The 16,241-nt window shown below is 41.5% G+C and overlaps 1 pseudogene across 1 annotated transcript; it reads left to right on the top strand.

Moving 5' to 3' along the window:
• Positions 1 to 237: 237 nt before the first annotated feature.
• On the top strand, positions 238 to 13,723 carry LOC308649390 (HLA class II histocompatibility antigen, DQ beta 1 chain-like; annotated as a pseudogene). The gene is made up of 5 exons: positions 238 to 340; positions 3,019 to 3,288; positions 11,670 to 11,950; positions 12,487 to 12,597; positions 13,710 to 13,723. The product of its transcript is annotated as an HLA class II histocompatibility antigen, DQ beta 1 chain-like (transcript).
• The last annotated feature ends 2,518 nt before the right edge of the window (positions 13,724 to 16,241 follow it).

Raw genomic sequence — 16,241 nt, 5'->3', positions numbered from 1 at the left:
TATTCAACAACTGATATTTTTTGAGTTGAGAACTTCCATTAAAAATGTTTACCTAGAGACAAATGAGGACTTAAGTCATAGGGTTGATTGTTTCTTCCTTAGGAACTGTCCAAAAATAAATTCATAGGCGATTTCCTACTTTCCATCTCTGTGAAGTGAAATGTCAGGTCAATTGGTAGTAGTTGTGCTGTATGCCAAGTGCTTTTGTTAAAATGCTTCAGTTTCAAGTTTGAAAAGATGACTGAGATAATCCCCAGGAACCCTTGGATAAAAGCTGGAATTGTGATGGGGATTCTCATGGTGCTGAGGACTCCCATGGCTAACAGAAGAGATTCCCCAAGTAAGTGCAGGACAGCTGCTATTCAGAGCCCAGATTTGGAAATAATTTCTTGGGGGCTGTGGAGCTTAAGCTTGGGTCTGTTGTATTTTCAACAATCCACAGGTAGTATTTGGAAGGACTTCTACAAGAGTCCTGATATCTCCTTGTTAGAGTTTTGCTAGATTCCTTTTTTCAACCTCTGCAGTGGAAAGGAGGCTAATATCTCTAAAGGACTTTGGGATCTCAGAATTGGAAGAAAAAGACAAATTACATTTCTATGCCAGACACAATACAAAATGCAAATGTGGTACTTGAGAAGCATCAGGTAAATTAAAAGAACTGGCCACTCTGGGGATTTTCTGGGCCAATAGTATTCATCTATTTTGGGGCTTGTGATCAGAGAAATTCAGACCAGAGATATGGTCTCTGGAGCTTCAATACCAGAAGAGCACTATTACCCATGCCTTGGAGGTAAGCAGTGGGGTCATGCAGATGACACTGTGGGACTTGGGAGGAAGAATGGGATAAGGACAGACAGTTACTCATTCTGGGTTAATTAGGACTTGATTCAGTATTGATAGTGAATGGGGGTTATGACGATGATGAAAAAAAAAACTGCAAAATTGATAATTATTTTTCACCCATTAAATCCCAAGCCTGTAGTGATAGTATTACATCAACTGTCTCACTTGGTCTTTCTGAAACACACACACAGATACAAATTGATGACTCTGGGGTATGTATTATTATAGTGTATTTTTAATTATTAGGACAATAACACAACAGACATCTTAACACACACACATAACAAAAATTACAAAGAAATATCAAAATAACCTCTAATCAAGTTGAACATATGTGAATATTACCAATTCTCCAAATGACTTCTGTGTACTCCTTTCCAAAGGTACCCATTTTCACATTCCAGAAGTAAGTTCTGTTGTGACTCTTTTAATCCTAATATTTTGCTCATTGTTACAGTTAGCATATATATGAATGTATCCTTAAACAATATAAATTAATATTTCCTCTTCTAAATGTTCTATAAATGCTGTGCTCTGTCTTGCTTCCTTTCTCAATATTATATCTGAGAAGACTTGCCACAAATCTCTGATGAAATATTCATCCATTTTGTTGTTGGATAGTACATTCCATTTTATGAGGGCAGAGCAATGTACTTAACCTGTTCTTATGTAGATGGAGGTTTGGGCTGGTCTTACTTAAAAGAAAATGTATCCGGGAATCCTGGAACCTTTGGGTCTGCATTTCTCTAGACTGAAATAGATACTTCAATTGCAATGTCTGCCTATCTTCAACTTGACAAGAGAAAGTCCAACTGTTATTCACATTAGTTGTCTCATGAGCTGTTCATAAGAAAATCCAATTCTTGACAGCTTTTAGTGTCTTAGACTATTTAATGTTTCCCTGTCTGGGGAGTGTATAGTGTTATGGGAACTTCTATTCTTTTCCATATTTATCTTTTTCTCATTTATTTCAAAAAGATAAAAAATATATTTCAAATCAAGCCTATCATCAGTATGTGTTTTGCAAATATTTCTACTTTTGGCCTTGTGTAAGCCTTTTAATGATGTCTCTTGATGAGCAGAAGCTGTTAATTTTAATGAATTGAATTTATCAATCTTTTAAATTTATGTTTAGTGCTTTTAATGATTTAAGAAATCTGTCACAATTCCAACATCATGAAAATGTTCTCTAGTTTTATCTCTTAACAGATTTGTAGCATTCCATTCATACTTAGCTCTATGTTACATATGGTGCAAGAAGTATGCCTAATTTCTTCTGCTCCTTCTGATGTATATCCATGTATTAGAACATCATTTATTAACAAAAGTATTCATTCCTCACTGACCACCTGTTGTGCCACCCTTGTTGTAAATTTAGTCTAAATGAATTCAACTTATTTTGGAATACAATATGCCATTTATTTGTTTATGTCTGTGCCAAAAATATGATGTTTAATCACCATCTTTGCCTTATGAACCTTTATTGCATTTTAGAATCAGCTTGTAAATTTTGAGTAATCACAAATTGGTAGGAATTTTAAATTATACCCACAGAATTCATAAGACCATTTGAGATAATGTCTTCTTTATAATATTCAATCTTCCAATTCATGTACAGGTGTATTTTTGTGTTTATTTAGGACCCTTTTGATGTATCTAAAAAATTTCATTATTTCCCTTTTAGAATTCTTGTATATAAGTATAAAACTTCTTCATAATTTTTATGCCATTATAAATGATGTAATTAACATTTGACTTCACATTTGTTACTCATGTACATGTAGAATATTTAAAAATGGATCTTGTATCCAGCCATTTGCTGAACTCTCTCTTACTTTACATTCTTTTAGTTAGTAGATTATTTTGGATTTTTGATATTTACAGCTACAGTATATGAAAATGCTGGCAATATTGTTTCTGTATTCCAAACATTATTTCATTATCTTCCTTGTTTGACATTTTCTATTTCCTCCAATAAATGATCAATGCAGGATTTGAGGTAGAGAAATCACTTCACTCATCCTGGGAATAAAATTCTGAAGAATGAGAGCAGATTTTGTTAGTCACTGGTCTGTGTTGTGATGTCCCTTTATCCCCTATGTCTCCCTAAACCAAACACAGGGTTGGTTGGTTGCAAGCCTGGGCTAAATCTAACATGGCCTGGTTCTCCTGCAGAGGATTTCATGTACCAATTTAAGGGCACATGCTACTTCACCAATGGGACTCAGCCAGTGAGGCTCGTGGCCAGACAAATCTACAACAAGGAGGAGATCCTGGGCTTTGACAGTGATGTGGGGGTGTTTGTGGCTGAAACAGAGCTGGGGCTGTCAAGTGCCAAGAGCTGGAATGCCCAGAAGGACCTCCTGGCTGAGTATCAGGCCCAAGTAGACACCTTGTGCAGACACAACTATTACCAGACAGCTTCTTTCACTGTTCAGCTGAGAGGTGAGTTTAGGACCGATCAAAGTGCACTCACCTCTGAACTAGTGTGGAAGGCCTGTGGGGAAGGTGACTTTTGGGATTCCTAGAATTTTGGTAAGCTTGGGAGAGCATTTGAATTCAAGGAAAATCTGTTGAAAAACTTGGCAGGACATCATTGGAATAGTGTATTAGTCAGTTTTTTTTTTTCTTATTCTAGTTTTTTTTATTTTATTGTTGGTTGTTCAAAACATTACATAGTTCTTAATATACCATATTTCACAGATTGATTCAAGTGGGTTATGAACTCCCATTTTTACCCCGTATACAGATTGCTGTGTCACATCAGTTACATTTCCATTGATTTACAAATTGCCTTTCTAGTGACTGATGTATTCTGCTGTCTATCCCATTCTCCACTGTCCCCTCCCCTACTCTCTCTCCATCCCCTCTACTATAAATCGTTTCTTCCACTTATATAAATTTTTCTCCTACTCCTCCTTTCCTCTTATATGTAATTGTGTATAACCCTGAGGCTCACTTTCCAGTTCCATGCAATTTCCCTTAACTCTCACTTTCCCTCCCGCCTATCATCCCTGTTTAATGTTATTCTTCTTCTCCAGCTCTTCATCTCTACCCTGTCCTTGGTTACTCCCCTTATATCAAAGAAGACATTTGACATTTGTTTTTTAAGGATTGGCTAGCTTCACTTAGCATAATCTGCTCTAATGCCATCCATTTCCCTCCAAATTCTATGATTTTGTCATTTCTTATTGCAGAGTAATACTCCATTGTGTATAAATGCCACATTTTTTTAATCCATTCATCTATTGAAGGGCTTCTAGGTTGGTTCCACAATCTTGCTATCGTGAATTGTGCTGCTATGAACATTGATATAGCAGTGTCCCTGTAGCATGCTCTTGTTAGGTCTTTAGGGAATAGACCGAGTAGGGGAATAGCTGGGTCAAATGGTGGTTCCATTCCCAGCTTTCCAAGGAATCTCCATACTGCTTTCCAAATTGGCTGCACCATTTTGCAGTCCCACCAACAATGAACAAGTGTACCCATTTCCCCGCATCCTCGCCAGCACTTGTTGTTGTTGGACTTCTTAATGGCTGCCAATCTTACTGGAGTGAGATGGTATCTTAGGGTGGTTTTGATTTGCATTTCTCTGACTGCTAGCGATGTTGAGCATTTTTTCATGTACTTGTTGATTGATTGTATGTCCTCCTCTGAGAAGTGTCTGTTCAGGTCCTTGGCCCATTTGTTGATTGGGTTATTTGTTATCTTATTATCTAATTTTTTGAGTTCTTTGTATACTCTGGATATTAGGGCTCTATCTGAAGTGTGTGGGGTAAAGATTTGTTCCCAGGATGTAGGCTCCCTGTTTATCTCTCTTATTGTTTCTTTTGTTGAGAGAAAACTTTTTAGTTTGAGTAAGTCCCATTTGTTGATTCTGGTTGTTAACTCTTGCGCTATGGGTGTCCTATTGAGGAATTTGGGGCCTGACCCCACAGTATGTAGATCATAGCCGACTTTTTCTTCTATCAGACGCCGTGTCTCTGATTTAATATCGAGCTCCTTGATCCATTTTGAGTTAACTTTTGTGCATGGCGAGAGAAAGGGATTCAGTTTCATTTTGATGCAAATGGATTTCCAGTTTTCCCAGCACCATTTGTTGAAGATGCTATCCTTCCTCCATTGCATGCTTTTAGCCCCTTTATCAAATATAAGATAGTTGTAGTTTTGCGGATTGGTTACTGTGTCTTCTATTCTGTACCATTGGTCCACTCGCCTGTTTTGGTACCAGTACCATGCTGTTTTTGTTACTATTGCTCTGTAGTATAGTTTGAAGTCTGGTATCGCTATACCGCCTGATTCGCACTTCCTGCTTAGCATTGTTTTTGCTATTCTGGGTCTTTTATTATTCCATATGAGTTTCCTGATTGTTTTATCTATTTCTACAAGAAATGCTGTTGGGATTTTGATTGGGATAGCATTGAACTTATAGAGAACTTTTGGTAATATCGCCATTTTGATGATGTTAGTCCTGCCTATCCATGAGCAGGGTATATTTTTCCATCTTCTGAGGTCTTCTTCTATGTCTCTTTTTAGGGTTCTGTAGTTTTCATTGTATAGGTCTTTCACCTCTTTTGTTAGGTTGATTCCCAGGTATTTTATTTTTTTGGGGGATATTGTGAATGGAGTAGTTGTCCTCATTTCCGTTTCAGAGGATTTGTCGCTGATATACAGGAATGCATTTGATTTATGCGTGTTGATTTTATATCCCGCCACTTTGCTGAATTCATTTATTAACTCTAATAGTTTCTTTGTAGACACTTTTGGGTCTGTTAGGTATAGAATCATATCGTCTGCAAATATGATAATTTAAGTTCTTCTTTTCCTATTTTTATGCCTTTAATTTCTTTCGTCTGTCTAATTGCTCTGGCCAGTGTTTCGAGGACTATGTTGAACAGAAGTGGTGAGAGAGGGCATCCCTGTCTTGTACCAGATCTTAGAGGGAATGCCTTCAATTTTTCTCCATTCAGAATGATGCTGGCCTGTGGCTTATCATAGATTGCTTTAACAATGTTGAGGTATGATCCTGTTATCCCTAATTTTTCTAGAGTTTTGAACATAAAGGGATGCTGTACTTTGTTGAATGCCTTTTCTGCATCTATCGAGATGATCATATGGTTCTTATTTTTAAGTCTATTGATGTGGTGAATAACATTTATTGATTTCCGTATATTCCTTGCATCCCAGGGATGAATCCTACTTGATCATGGTGTATAATTTTTTTGATATGTTTTTGAATCCGATTCGCCAGAATTTTATTGAGGATTTTTGCATCTAGGTTCATTAGAGATATTGGTCTGTAGTTTTCTTTCTTTGAAGTGTCTTTGTCTGGTTTAGGAATCAGGGTGATGTTGGCCTCGTAGAATGTATTTGGAAGTTCTCCCTCTTTTTCTATTTCCTGAAATAACTTGAAAAGTATTGGTGTTAGTTCCTCTTTAAAGGTTTTGTAAAATTCTGCTGTATACCCATCCGGTCCTGGGCTTTTCTTAGTTGGTAGTCTTTTGATGGTTTCTTCTATTTCCTCTATTGTTATTGGTCTGTTTAGGTTGTCTATATCTTCCTGACTCAATCTGGGCAGATCATATGACTTAAGAAATTTATCGATGCCTTCACTATCTTCTATTTTATTGGAGTATAAGGATTCAAAGTAATTTCTGATTATCTTCTGTATTTCTGAAGTGTCTGTTGTGATATTGCCTTTTTCATCCCGTATGCTAGTAATTTGGGTTCTCTCTCTTCTTCTCTTCGTTAGCATGGCTAAGGGTCTGTCAATTTTATTTATTTTTTCAAAGAACCAACTTTTGGTTTTGTCAATTTTTTCAATTGTTTCTTTTGTTTCAATTTCATTAATTTCAGCTCTGATTTTAATTATTTCTTGCTTTCTACTTCTTTTGCTGTTATTTTGCTCTTCTTTTTCTAGGATTTTGAGATGATATATGAGATCGTTTATTTGTTGGTTTTTTCTTTTTTTAAGGAATGCGCTCCAAGCAATGAATTTTCCTCTTAAAACTGCTTTCAATGTGTCCCATAGATTCCGATATGTTGTGTCAGTGTTTTCATTTATCTCTAAGAATTTTTTAATTTCCTCCTTGATGTCTTCTATAACCCATTGATCATTCAGTGATGCATGATTTTTCCTTCCTTCTTTTATCGTTGATTTTCAGTTTCATTCCATTATGATCAGATAAGATGCATGGTATTATTTCTACTCCTTTATATTGTCTAAGAGTTGTCCTGTGACATAATATATGATCTATTTTTGTGAAGGATCCATGTGCTGCTGAGAAAAATGTGTAACTACTTGATGTTGGGTGGTATATTCTATATATGTCAATTAAGTCTAGGTTGTTAATTGTGTTGTTGAGTTCTATAGTTTCCTTATTTAACTTTTGTTTGGAAGATCTGTCCAGTTGTGAGAGAGGTGTGTTGAAGTCTCCCATGATTATTGTATGGTGGTCTATTAGACTCTTGTACTTGAGAAGAGTTTGCTTGATGAACGAAGCTGCACCATTGTTTGGGGCATATATATTTATGATTGTTATGTCTTGTTGGTGTATGGTTCCCTTGAGCAGTATGCAGTGTCCCTCTTTATCCTTTTTGATTAACTTTGGCTTGAAATCTATTTTGTTTGATATGAGTATGGACACTCCTGCTTGTTTCCGCAGTCCATATGAGTGGAATGATTTTTCCCATCCTTTCACCTTCAGTCTATGTATATCTTTTCCTATCAAATGCGTCTCCTGTAGGCAACATATTGTTGGATCTTGTTTTGTGATCCATTCGACTAGCCTGTGTCTCTTAATTGGTGAGTTTAAGCCATTAACATTTAGGGTTATTATTGAGATTTGGTTTGTTCCTCCAGTCATATTTGTTTATTTATGTTACTAAACCTGATTAGTTTTCCTCTTTGGTTACTTTCCCCCCTTTACTGTCCTACCTCCCACTGATGGTTTTCAATGTTATTTTCAGTTTCCTCTTCCTGTAATGTTTTGCCAAGGATTTTTTGAAGAGATGGTTTTCTAGCTGCGAATTCTTTTAACTTTTGTTTATCGTGAAAGGTTTTAATTTCATCTTCCATCCTGAAGCATAATTTCGCCGGATACACGATTCTTGGTTGGAGCCCATTTTCTTTCAGTGTTTGAAAAATGTTATTCCAGGATCTTCTAGCTTTCAGAGTCTGTGTTGAGAGATCAGCTGTTATCCTGATTGGTTTGCCCCTAAATGTAATCTGCTTTCTTTCTCTTGTAGCTTTTAAAATTCTCTCCTTATTCTGTATGTTGGGCATCTTCATTATAATGTGTCTAGGTGTGGATCTCTTATGATTTTGCACTTTTGGCGTCCTGTAGGCTTCTAGGATATGGGATTCTGTTTCATTCTTCAAGTGTGGGAAGTTTTCTCGTGTTATTTCATTGAATAGATTGTTCATTCCTCTGGTTTGGAGCTCTGTGCCCTCCTGTATCCCAATGACTCTTAAGTTTGGTCTTTTAATGTTATCCCATATCTCTTGGATGTTCTGCTCATGGTTTCTTAGCAGTCTTGCTGAACTGTCTATGTTCTTCTCAAGTTGAAATACTTTGTCTTCATTGTCTGATGTTCTATCTTCTAAGTGATCTATTCTGCTGGTAGTATTGTCAATTGAGGTTTTAAGTTGGTTTATTGCTTCCTGCATTTCTAGGATTTCTATTTGTTTGTTTTTTATTACTTCTAACTCCCTGTGAAATTGATCTTTTACTTCCTGGATTTGTTTCTGTAGTTCCTTGTCAATGTGATCTTTCATTGTCTGATTTTGCTGTCTCATGTCTTCCTTGAGACTCCAGATCATCTGAAGCATGTATATCCTGAACTCTTTATCTGACATTCCATCTGTTGCAGCTATTACCTCTTCTAGAGTTGAGTTGACCTGCATTGCTTGTGGTCCTTTCTTTCCTTGTCTTTTCATGTTGCTTGCGTTTCTTTCTGCTTCGTGAAACTGTTGTGTTTTTGAAATTTTTCCCCCTGTTTATTTATGTTGCTCTTGTATATTTGGGATATCTCTCTTGTAGGGCCGGTAGTGGCTGTGATCCTCCTCTAATCAGGGTGATCTATCCACTACGCTGGTTGGTCGTAGGTCTGCCCGCCCTGCGGGCACGGGTGGCTGCTCTACTCTGCCCCCACTCCAATTGCGGTGACATTCCTACCACGTCCTCGGATCGTTGGTCCTGATCCGGATGTGGGCAGCAGCTCTTCTCCACCCCTACTCCAATTGATGTGACGTGTCTACCACGCTGGTCGGCCTCCAAGCCTGTTCCGCCGGTGGGTCTCAGATCTGCCCACCCTGCGGGCCTGGGCGGCAGTTCTGCTCAACCCCCACTCCCAGTGGGGGTACCTAACTGCCTCTCCAACGGGTCTCTGGGCTCCTTCCGGACGCTGGCGGCGGCTCTGTTCAACCCCCACTCCAACCAGTGTGACGTGACTGCCTCGATGCTACTCGTCCACCACACTGGCCGGCTGCCGAGCCTGTCCTGCCAGTGTGACGCAGGACTGCCTACCTTGCAGGGTCAGACGGCAGCTCTTCACGGCCTCCACTCCAAGTGGGTTGACTTGGCTACCCTGCCGTCGGGTCGCTGGTCCTGTTCCAGGCGTGGGCGGCTACTCTCCTCAGCCCCAGCTGCAGTTGGGGTGTCGCAATACCACACCGGCGGGACCCTTAGCCTGCTCTGGGCACAGGAGGCAGCTCCACTCTGCCCTCCAGGCCCCCGCAGCACCCAGCAGGGCCCGGACCAAGAAGCAGTCCCTGTAGGATCCCCAACCCTGAGCCAGAGCCGCTTCGGGAGCCAGGAGCCGGTCTCTCCGATCCCCGCCACGTTCTGCTAGGAGCAGGCTCCTCAGGGCAACCACCATGGGTTCCCCAATCCCAGGCCAAACCCGCCCCGGGAGCCCAAGCCTGGCCGCACCAGACTCTCCCTGCTCGGTGCCCAAGCCTGGCCGCACCAAACTCTCCCTGCTCGGTGCACACTCCCCTGGGAGCAGAGTCTAAGACGCACTTCCCGCGGGCTCCCCAGCTCCGGGTCAAAACTGTTCCAGGAGACAGAGTCCCGCTGCCCCTCGTCGTAAGTTTCACTTGTGGCTGGCCTCAGCTCGCGGTCTCTGCAGGCTCCGCGGCCCTGGGCTCAAGCAGCCACGAGAGCCAGAACCCAGCCTCTTCGATCCCTGCCACACTCTGCTCGGAGCAGGCTCCACAGAGGTACCCTAGCCTCAGGCTCAGGCAGCCCCGGGAGCCCGAGCCTGGCAGCTCCAACCTCTCCCAGCTCAGTGTACGCTCAGACAGGGGCAGGGTCAAAGACACAGTCGCCACGGGTTCCCTAGCCCCGGGCCAAGAAGGATCTCCCGCCCTGGGCCAAAGCAACCCGGGGAACTAGAATCTGGCCGCTCAAAGCCCGGCGCCCGCCTTGCCTTGCCAGGGGTGAGGCCTGAAGAGTATTCTCCTCAGAGTTTCCAATCCCGAGCCTGAGCGATCTGTCTGCGCGACGCAGGCAAATACCAGCCTGGAATCACCTGTTCCGTAGTTGAATGAGCCGAGATCAGTAGAAAACAGGGATGATTGCATCAGCTCTCCATGATGGCGGCTGCAGTCCTCCTCCGTGTTCCGACCGGTGTCGGGAATCGAACTGGACCGATTCTCTTCTGTATTTCAAAGCTGGAATTCAGCACTCAGCGCGGCCAGTGTGCCACTGGCAGGAGCCTGCAGAATCCGCTTCGCTGTAATCCCTCTCTGGTACCTCGCGGCTAATTAACTCGGGCGCGTCCCAGACTCCATCCACGGGGCGGTCCGCCGACCAAGTACTGCTTCCCTCCGTTCGGAGAAATTGCCCGCGACCAAGCCCCTACAGCCGAATCCCGCGCGCTGGAATTCTGACCTCTAGATTCTGGAGCACCTCAATTTCACTGGGGATTCCCACCAAGGTAGCCTTCAGCCATTTCACCTCGTGTTTCTCCCGCACAGTGGCGCAGCGTACTGGTGTGCTGCACTCCCTTGGCCGCCATCTCTATTAGTCAGTTTTGAGTTACTATAATAAAGTGCTTGAGATAATTAACTTAAATAGAGGAGAGGTTTATTTTGATTCACAGTTTAGTCCATGGTTGGTTGATAGCACTGATTGTGAGTCCCTGGTGAAGTAGCACAACATAGTGGGGAAATACAGAGGAGGAGAGCATTATTAGTTAATTGTATTCTATGAAAATCACAGACTGTACTTAAAGCAAGACAACTAGGACATCATTAGTCCGAATAATCTTAAAGGACCATGATGGTATATGCATTGCTGACATATATATTTATAAAAGGGACATTTTACTTATTTTTTTCATTTAAAAATCAACATATACTGTTGGTACTTTTTATGAGGTACAGTGTTGTAATTCAACACAATGATCATAATCAGACTGGGGAGATCAACATTTCCATTTTCTGAAATATTATCATTTGTGTCTATTGGCAACCCAAACTCTTATGCTCTAGTTATTACAAAGTGTGTAATTCATTTTGTAGACTATCCTTTGTGGAGCTGTATAACATTAGAAGTGCTCCGCTCCAAGTATGTTTGATTCCCATTATTCACCCTCTCACTATTCCTTTCCTAGGCTTTAGTAATCTCTATTCAACCCTCTATTTCTATGGGATCAACTTAAAAAAAAAAATCTTCCACAAATGGGTGAAACCTTTGGTCTGTGTGAACACAAATAGGTGCTGTTTTCTCCACTTTCATTTCAAAGGAGGAACTTAAGCCCATGGCGAGAGCCTCTTTGCTACCTCATTCTCGGACTTTATTTTTTGCTGTCATTCATCCTAGTGGAGCCTATAGTCACCATCTCTCCTGCAGGACAGAGCCCCTAAACCACCACAATTTGCTGATCTGCTCAGTGACAAATTTTTATCCTCGACAAGTTAAAGTCAGATGGTTCTGGAATGAAGAGGAAGAGACTTCTGGAGTTGTGTCCACACCACTTATTCAGAATGGGGATTGGATCTACCAGATTCTTGTGATGTTGGAAGTAATACCTCAGCCTGGAGATGTCTACACTTGCCATGTGGTGCACCCCAGCCTCCAGAGCCCCATCACTGTAGAATGGTGTAAGGGCCACTTCATTGATACCAGGGAGCAGGGAGGACATTGGGTCTTGTGAGCTTGGGGTCCCTCCTTTCCTCTGTTGTGGGACACATTCATACCTTCTCTCCTATACAACTCCTGGTGTCATTTCTGTGCCTAGAGTCATGGAGGCCTGAGATCTCAAGTCAAAATTCAGATGCTGAGTACTGACCTCTTTTTGCTGGAAGATATTGCTTTATGTAACCTGATCCCCAGGCTGAGGTTCAGCTTGGCAGTATATCTTCTGCAGTGGTGAAATTCTGGGCTTTGACATTAAGGCTGGTGTTTGGGGATGGTCTCTGGATTTTCAGATGGACCTACCCTGGGGACTCACACTTCCCTTTCCCCCAAACCCTCTTCCATTCACTGTTCTCCTGGGGTCTCTGCATGCCCTTCACCCTCCTCTGTTTGGTAGTGGGGCACCTCTGTCTCTTATATCTTGGGTTGTACTCCAGGCTTCCTGATGAGGACTCTGTAGGATGTGGGGACAGTCACTGATGCAAAGGCTTCTACTTCCCAGAGGCACTATCAGAATCTGCCCAGAACAAGATGCTGAGTGGCATTGGGAGTCTTGTGCTGGGACTGATCTTTCTTGGCTTGGGCCTTGTTGTCCACTTTTGGAATAAGAAAGGTAAGTCACCTGTAGAGAAAATGGGGAAGACTGGTGCTAGGACCAAGTGTTTCTGTTGTAACTTTTCTTATCACAGTAAAAAGGGGGAGCAAAACTAGGGATAGAAGTAGATTGCAGAAATTAGAAAGGCCTGAGTCCTCCTTGTCCCAAGTCAAGTTTGCTTCATCAGAGAGGACAGTGGTGGAGGGTGACTTTTAGACAGAGAAGCTCTCAGTCCATCCTTACCTATGCCAAGCATTTGTTAACATGTGACTTCCTTAAAGATGCAGAGTCTTTGCTCACTACCTTCAGTGACTGACTCAGTGACTTTGGGGTGATATCACTTGATGACAGTGAAACCTTAGTGCACATGGACTGGAGTGGGAGAGAGAGCAATCAGGAAAATTCTTTGAATTTTCTTCTGGAACTTGGGACAAAGAGACAGAGAAGCAACTCTTCCTTTGCCCAGGTTAAGGAGCTTTTCTGTCCCTTTCTCTTTTATTCTTGCTGATGATGGAACAACCCAAAGCTCTACCCCAAGACAGAGCCCTACTCCTCTTGCCCAGAAATGTGACACATGTAAGATAGATAAAAATGTTGGCTGGGTTTGACTGGACACCCTAATACATGTCAGTTACTTTGTTATTGGCTTCATGACACATTCTTTCTCATGTGAATTTGATTGGAGGAAAATTTTGGAACATTCCACATGGTCTCTGCAGGAAATTTCAGGAACTGTATCCAGAACAACCCCCAACCTTTGGCACTGAGTGGGGCTTGCACGATCCTCCCTGACCCCCAGATTACAGAGTGCAGCTGAACTGGATGTTAGATGAGATGACAGGAGGTTACACTTCTTACCTGTCCAGTTAAGTACGTGACCTGTGCTTCACCAAAGCACTTAGACTACTGATAGAACTGGGGCCTTCTTCCACATGCCCCTGCAGAAGCTTTGTGTTCACTTTAGCACGGTATCCTCTTTAATCAGATACCAGGAGAGATGGTGAGGAGTGGGTGGTTGTACAAAATCACCCTTAGTGTTCTGAGTGCAGAGAGACCCCAGGGGTATTGGGCAGGGGGCTGACTTTCTCTAGGGATTTAACTTATGACTTATTTTTTTCTCTCTCCTTCAGGACTCATGCATTGATTCCAACATGTTTCTTCCTGTTATCCCTGTTCCATGGTCTACTGCTGTCTTCACCCTTGTGCCCAGTTCCTAGCCTCCCTTCTCTCAGGCTTATGAGGAATCCACCTCTGCCAGCCCTGTCCCCCATCAAGACCTGAGTCCCACAGTGCCTGAGCAGCAGATACCAGGCCCTCTTCTTTTGCACACATGCACACACACACACACACACACACACACACACACACACACACTATTTTTAGTTGTGATGGACCTTTATTTTATTCATTTATTTGTATATGGTGCTTAGAATCAAACCCAGTGCCTCACACATGCTAGTCAATGGCTGTATCACTGAGCCAAAACTCCAGGCCCCTGGCCCTCTTCTTGTTCTGGTATTTCTTGAATTTCTGTGACTGCTTTCCACCTGACGCTGGGAGCTCTGCTCCCTGTGCTGCCTGCCACATCTGTTTGGGCCACAAGTACTTTCAACACGTTTCTGATCTTGTGCTCTGTCTGAAGACTTCCCATGAATTAAATGTCAAACTCCTTTATCTTTCAATATATATATTTTCAAAATTAAATAGATTTGTGAGTCCCTTGTGTTTCTGATTCTGATTGAGTAAAAGTGGTGGTGGGAGATACTGACACAGAAAGGAGCAGATTCTAGAGGGCTAGTTCAGTGATGCCCCCAAAGGGAGGAGACTAGGGGAAGTCATGGGTCCCCATACCTGGTCTAATTCAGGTGCCATGTAAGAATCTGAAAAAGTATGAAAACATTCAATTGTCCACTATCTGAGGGGCTTGGAAGTGGGGTTGTGTGCAGCAGTCTTTCCTAGCTTCTGCTGCAGCATCATGCGTTTTATATATTTGAGCTATTGGAATTGTTTTGTGCCATGATGTTTCCTAATAACACCTAACACTATAAGTTAGCCAACCTCGCCACACAAATGTCCCCTGTCATTGTTGACTATGTACATGGAGGGAAAAGACAATGACTGTTTGTTGCGTCTGAACTACCAGATTATATACTTGCCAGTGGGAGTTTTATTAGAAAGTAATATGTTGATTGCATGTGAGGGAAACTCCACTAATACCATCTTAAGGAAAACATTAATTTTTGACATATAATTTAAAAGTTCATAAATGAATTTGGCTTCTGAAAAATGCTTAGATCAAGGACTAATATGAGATTCTTTTCTCCTTTTTCTGTTAGCTCCTTCCTTTCTTTCTGACCTTTTCCTTCTGTCTTTACTCTCTTCTCTCAGTGTGCTTCTTTTTCTACTCTGTAGCTCTTCATCTGTCTGTCTCTTTATCTAGTTTTGATACCGGGGCACTCAACCACTGAGCCACATCTGCAGACCTGTTTTGTATTTTATTTAGAGACAGGATCGCACTGAATTGCTTAGGGCCTCCCTGTTGTTGAGGCTGGCTTTGAACTCACAATTTCCAGCCTCAGCTTTCTGAGCTGCTGGGATTACAGGGGTGCACCACTGTGCCTGGCTGTCTCTTATTAACATCCATTTTTCTCTCTCTCTGTCTATCTGAAGGATCCTCTCTTTGTTCATATATGATATGGTTTTTCTAACTTTCTTCCATTTGCATTCCTCCATGATCTTCTCTCTCACACATTTTTTATTCATTACCTGCTTTAGAATGTCTTGCTGTCTGCCTCTTTTTTCTTTTCTTTCTCAATCCATCCATTGGCCTGTGCTCATAGTGCACATGGTCATTTCTTTCTGTCCTTCTATAGTCCATTATCTTTCTCCTTGTCTGCATTCTCTCTTTGTGTTTATTTCTCTGCCTCTCTTTATCCGTCTTTGCGTGTATTTCTTTCTCTCTTGCTTATGCTCTCTGTGTTTGTCTGAGTACTGCTTTTCCTGATAGTTCTTATATTCTCCTCTGGAAATATGGGTATGTAGAGGAATATCTCAAATTTTCAGCCTATCACTCGAATAGCAAGAGATCAAATATGTCAACTCCAGCTTAACAATCTAGAGAAATCCCTGATAGAGTGAAATTCCAATTTCTCAACCAATCATTTTAGCCATGGGATATAGACTCTAAGTCAGGCCTTAATTTTGACCCAATTTCTGTGGCAGAAAGCCAGATTTTTTTCCTCAAAAAAGATAAAAGTATGAAAAACAAAGCAAGACTGGATAGATGGTAACTGTAATAATGATAATACAATAATAGTAATATCAATTGTCATTCCCTCTATATAGGAAGTGTACTTCTCTGTTTTTTTCCTACCCATTAAAAGTTTGTTGCTGAAGGAATAGCTCAGTGGTAAAGCCCTTTCCTAGCATGCATGAGGTCCTGGGTTTGATCCTCAGTGCCCACACCCATGATGCTTCAAGTATAATTTGTGTAGTTTACATTCATCTGTAGTTTCATTTGTGCCATTATAGAAAGAGAATTTCAAATCATATCAACCTCCAAATCCAAGCTCTCTGGTTACATGAATTTATCTTTATTTGCTTTGGGTGGTTCTTATTGACCCTGTAAATTATGGTGAAAGGATAAACTCATCTACCTTCAA

The sequence above is a fragment of the Spermophilus citellus genome, assembly GCF_964194105.1.
Source record: "Spermophilus citellus genome assembly, chromosome: 5".
Lineage (NCBI taxonomy): Eukaryota > Metazoa > Chordata > Mammalia > Rodentia > Sciuridae > Spermophilus > Spermophilus citellus.
The sequence above is the reverse complement of the archived record's forward strand: the minus strand, read 5'-3'. Positions and strand labels throughout refer to the sequence as shown.